We start from the raw sequence: 6,000 nt of genomic DNA on the forward strand, positions 1-6,000 counted from the left end.
ATCGCGTTGCAATTAATAAAACTGCGTATTGGGTACCTTTTTACTCCCATTATTGTTGCTGAACATCTTTACATTTTTAACATAATTGCATGTTTTGCATGGAGTCCCTCCACATTTATAAAATCCCACACTATTGAGCCATGTTGATCCCCCTGTATTTGATGATATAGCTGACGGTGATATATGCTGCTGGATGCAATGTAAAGAAAAATAAAGGCGGTCTTATCCTTTGCAATAAGCTGGATCCGTGAAGTATGTTTTTCGGAATTGCTATACTTGTGACAGCCAAGTTGGATCCGTGCTACCGTAAATGAGTTACTGCTAGCCAAAGGTGAGCTGGAGACACTTTCATTTTGTGCTATAAATTTCCATGCCCCTTTCTGGATTTGACTATTTAGTTTTAGCCCCGAACCATTTGCTGCCTGGACTTCAACTAAAAACTTGAATGCAAAATAGGAGAAGATCCTAGCACTGTGGCTAAAACATCTTACTTTATTAGTACATTTAAAAGCCCAGCATATGCATCTCACCATCAAGAGTAGCTGATGTATTTTGGGTGAAACACAAATTAAATATCCTTAATCTTGAAGGCATTTAACTTGTGTTTCGCCACAGAAACTGTTCAGCTACTGTTGGTGTTGACACACATATGTCAGGTTAAAATGTACTTAAAAACTAAAATGTAGCCACAGTGTTCGCATCCTTTCCTATTTTACATTAAACTTTTCCGCTTTGTTACAGGCAGCAAATGGTCCCAGGCATGGTGTCGTCTTCATTGGAGCCAAGCTGTGTTGAATGATTTTGAGTCAGTTGAAGAGCTGATCAAATCTATTCTTTGTTGGGAGTTTTACTTGTGGTGTGCTCAATTTTTGAGCTACAATATGAAATGATAAAAAACACACTAAAGTTGTGCATCGAAAACTTTAAACTTTATTACATTACTGCAGCATACAGAAGACAAGCAAACTGCAGCAGGCGACTGGCCATTTTGCGTTTCACACATTCCCTAGCATGTGACCATAGTGTAGTGCTGTACTGAATATTTTATAACTTATTATTAAAATGTTTTGTGTGTGATCAATTTGGACTTTTAGATTTTTATTAACATTACAGGCTTCATCGTATGGGATAATTATTTTGATACTTTGATAGATATGGCATATTTGGAAGGAGGGATGGCATTTTGGGAACATGGATACCATACATGACGAATTTATGATTTTATCTTTTTAATTATGTTTTCTAGAGAAAAGGGGTGATTTGAACTTTTGATTTTTTTTCTATGTTTAATAATTTTTTTAATTTGTTACCTTTTTAGACCTTGTTAGTTACTGCAATACTACTTTATTGTAATATATTGTGAATCTGCTGCTCTTCTTTAAAAGTCACATGGGGCCCCAGTTAAGGCCACAATAGTCGTGTCTATGTGCTGACTTAGACCACCACCCTTTGTGGAGGGGGCTCTCTCCTTGACATCTTGGTGGTGTACTATGTGCTGTTGCCAATTTTTATGTCAATGATCTATAGAGCTAAAGTGAATTTACATGCTTTCCACTTTCCTTCATCACAAATTGAATGCCTTTGACCATCTGGACTTTCCATTTTGCCAGCACCATTTAAATGGTTAACAACAGCAATTAGTGGTATTTGTGGTGAGTTTTTGCTGCATTATGCTTTTTTTCTATTTTATTAAGTACCTTGTTTACCTTTTATTAAGTGCTTGTTTGGAAAACTATCTTTAATTGACTGACATTTGTATCTCAGTTTGGCTCTTGCCATTTCCTAAATATTTTCGTCCTCATGGTCCCAGTCATGAAGCTCCACACCGGAATTCAAACACAGGGTGCACTTACGCCAGGGAACCTTGCAAATTAGCCCTTAAGTTTTTCCCACTTATGCAAAATGGCGTCCTTGTGCTAATTCCTATTCCCAAAGCACACCGATTCAACTCAGTTCTCACATCAGGGAAACAGAACGCATCTGAATACCAGATACTACACACCACAAATGCCCAAGGGGCGCAGAACCCTGCCACCACTTGTAATTATGGCTCATGAGATGCCCCCACACACACCCAGGATAGCACACACACCCAGATACACACTTTTTAAGTGCTGTACAGTTGACCTGGACACACACTATGCATAGGTACTGCTAGCACACAGAGGTAACTCGGCTCACCTCTCCAGAGTTATGGGAATGTAGAGAGAACAAGGAAAAATTTACTAAATGACAATTTAATGTGCAAAATAGGCACAATGCTTAAAGCGTAACTGTAAAGCTTTAGTGATTTTACCAAATTATTACATGGGCTTCTCCCTTTGAAAAGAAACAGAACAAGACCTATTTTGTACTGCTTTGTTTCCAAAGTTATGGTATTGTGTGTTCTGAAAGTGTCTGATAAAAATCTTTCCAGTGTTGAAGTGTGTGGAGTCTGTGAGTCTATGCCCTCAGGCTGAGGCCAGCAAGCTTGCCCACAGATCCCATGGTGCCTTGTGTTTTCCCTCAAAGTAATGGTGACTAGCCTGGCAGCTTCTATCAGATTGAGAGGGAGCATGCAATAAGTGGTAAAAATCATTAGTACATTGAGTCTATGCCTGTGATGTGTGAGCACTAAGGGTTGCTAGATTATACTGTAGATGTCAAGGTGGGGGAAGTAAGCAGCATGAAGAGCAGAGACAGAGAAAGTTCTGTAGAATCACAGACTCAGATGGAGGGACTGACAGAGAACAAGGGAGATCTTGTACCTCACTATTCTGTGCAGGAGACATCTACATTCAATGTTCTGTACACATTCAGCGCTGCTACATTCACTGTCACATGACATTTTCCTCTGTTAGCAGGGAGAAGCAGCTCCTCCCTTTCCATGAAACCAACTCAGAAACAAAGGGTAAACAAGCTACTGACTTATAGGGCTTATCAGCACATGGAGAGGAGGCAGCAATTGCAGCACTGAGGTAATCTGAGGGGTATAGCAAAGAAACTATAGGATATAGGTAACATAGATAATAGGCAAAGTTACACTCCAATTTTAGTGTCAATCAGTAAGTTCTAAATTATTTGAAAATTTTTCTCTTCTCAAACATACCTTTACCACCAACAACTGGGAAAACCTATTGACTCGAGGGTGGGAAATGCATTGGTTACAGTGTCCCCAGTATATAGCTTTCCAGCCCCCTGTAGTGTATAGCCTACCAGCCCCCTGTAGTATATAGACTGCCAGCCCACCTAATATATAGCCTGCTAGTCCCTCTAGAATATAGCCTGCCAGCCTCTCTAGTATATAGCCTGCCTGCCCCCTGTAATATATAGCCTGCCAGCCCCCTATAGTATATATCCTGCCAGCCCCTTGTAGTATATAGCCAACCCCCCCTTTAGCATATAGCCTACCAGCCCATTGAAGTATATAGCCAGCCCCCTGTAGCGCATAGCTTGCTCATAAAAAAAATATATATATACTGAGTACTCCTAAACAGCTCCTCATCTATCATCAGGTGTGCGGCAGGTCCACGACAGCTCCATGGGCAGCGCCTCTTCTTTCTTCATGCCAGCACGAGGTCCGCAACAACTCCATGAGCATGGGCCAGCTGGTGCACGACTGTAATGTCAGCTTCTGTTTTTAATGTTTTTTAACCCTTACTTGGTGTTTTAGCTCCTATCACTCAGTGATGGTTAGTGTAAAGATTCCAGAGTATGGGTGGGGATGCTATAAGCAGACACTTCATGATCCCTCTAGTTCTCTGTTCTGTTAATGTGGTTAGATGATCAGGGTACACTTTCATTTAGTTTATGAACATTGTACTAATCTGACACTTGAAAATAGATTTGTGACAGATCAGAGATGAAAGATGATTTATGAGATGCATATTACAGATGACTTTCTCCCCTCTATCACAGCCATAACATAAACATCTATATACTTCTCTTCCTCTACCCAGTATAAAGAACTTATCTGACTGTAGCTTTATACTCCTCACGCAGCTGCTGGCAGTCTTTATCAGTGTGTGAGAGCTCGTCCTGTATTGCAGGGATAGGGGCTCCTCCAGGTAGCAGAGGGAGAGAGAAGCTCAGTGAAGCATTTGGCAAGATGGCTGCCAACTAGAGATGAGCGAACATACTCGTCCGAGCTTGATGCTCGATCGAGCATTAGCGTACTCGTAACTGCTCGTTGCTCGGACGAGTATTTCGCCCGCTCGAGAAAATGGCAGCTCCCGCCGTTTTGCTTTTTGGCGGCCAGAAACAGAGCCAATCACAAGCCAGGAGACTCTGCACTCCACCCAGCATGACGTGGTACCCTTACACGTAGATAGCAGTGGTTGGCTGGCCAGATCAGGTGACCCTGGGATAGACTAGCCGCTGCCCGCGCTGCTCGGATCATTCTCTGTCTGGATGCCGCTAGGGAGAGAGCTGCTGCTGCTCAGGGAAAGCGTTAGGGTGTTCTATTAGCTTACTGTTAGGCAGGAGTGATTCTAAAAGAACCCAACAGCCCTTCTTAGGGCTACAATAACGTTATAATTTTTTTTTTTTTTTATTTGCAGCTAGTACCATATTGTGAGGAATTAGCAGGGGGACTTGCTACCGTTGTGTTTAGCTCTTAGTGACACACATATCCACCTCAAACACCAAAGTGGGAAAATTTATTAGGGGTTTGAGTAGAATTAGGCACAGTCTGCCAGTTTCTTTTTATTTTACGTTTATTTTTTTAATAACTCAGCGTCATCTCATCTGGCATAGTAGTGTGCTGTAATACTTGGCTAGAAAATAGCCATAGGAGAATACAAACGTCTTAATTACGCCTACAGTAGCGTTATATATATTTGATTTCTGGTTGATCTGCTGGTGGCTGTACTTGCTGCAGTGCATCTACTATCAAATTGGGAGCAATTTGGAGTCAGACTTGCGACCACTGTGTTTTAGTGACGCACATATCCATCGCAAAGACCGAAGTGGGAAAATTTATTAGGGCCCGGGGTTGTATTTCAATTAGGCACAGTCTGCCAGTTTCTTTTTATTTTACGTTTATTTTTTTCATAACTCAGCGTCATCTCATCTGGCATAGTAGTGTGCTGTAATACTTGGCTAGAAAATAGCCATAGGAGAATACAAACGTCTTAATTACGCCTACAGTAGCGTTATATATATTTGATTTCTGGTTGATGTGCTGGTGGCTGTACTTGCTGCAGTGCATCTACTATCAAATTGGGAGCAATTTGGAGTCAGACTTGCGACCACTGTGTTTTAGTGACGCACATATCCATCGCAAAGACCGAAGTGGGAAAATTTATTAGGGCCCGGGGTTGTATTTCAATTAGGCACAATCTGCCAGTTTCTTTTTATTTTACGTTTATTTTTTTCATAACTCAGCGTCATCTCATCTGGCATAGTAGTGTGCTGTAATACTTGGCTAGAAAATAGCCATAGGAGAATACAAACGTCTTAATTACGCCTACAGTAGCGTTATATATATTTGATTTCTGGTTGATCTGCTGGTGGCTGTACTTGCTGCAGTGCATCTACTATCAAATTGGGAGCAATTTGGAGTCAGACTTGCGACCACTGTGTTTTAGTGACGCACATATCCATCGCAAAGACCGAAGTGGGAAAATTTATTAGGGCCCGGGGTTGTATTTCAATTAGGCACAATCTGCCAGTTTCTTTTTATTTTACGTTTATTTTTTTCATAACTCAGCGTCATCTCATCTGGCATAGTAGTGTGCTATAATACTTGGCTAGAAAATAGCCATAGGAGAATACAAACGTCTTAATTACGCCTACAGTAGCGTTATATATATTTGATTTCTGGTTGATGTGCTGGTGGCTGTACTTGCTGCAGTGCATCTACTATCAAATTGGGAGCAATTTGGAGTCAGACTTGCGACCACTGTGTTTTAGTGACGCACATATCCATCGCAAAGACCGAAGTGGGAAAATTTATTAGGGCCCGGGGTTGTATTTCAACTAGGCACAGTCTGCCATTTCCTTTTTTATTTTACGTTTATT

This window comes from Engystomops pustulosus, chromosome 5 (assembly GCF_040894005.1).
Source record: "Engystomops pustulosus chromosome 5, aEngPut4.maternal, whole genome shotgun sequence".
In the NCBI taxonomy this organism is placed as follows: Eukaryota; Metazoa; Chordata; class Amphibia; order Anura; family Leptodactylidae; genus Engystomops; species Engystomops pustulosus.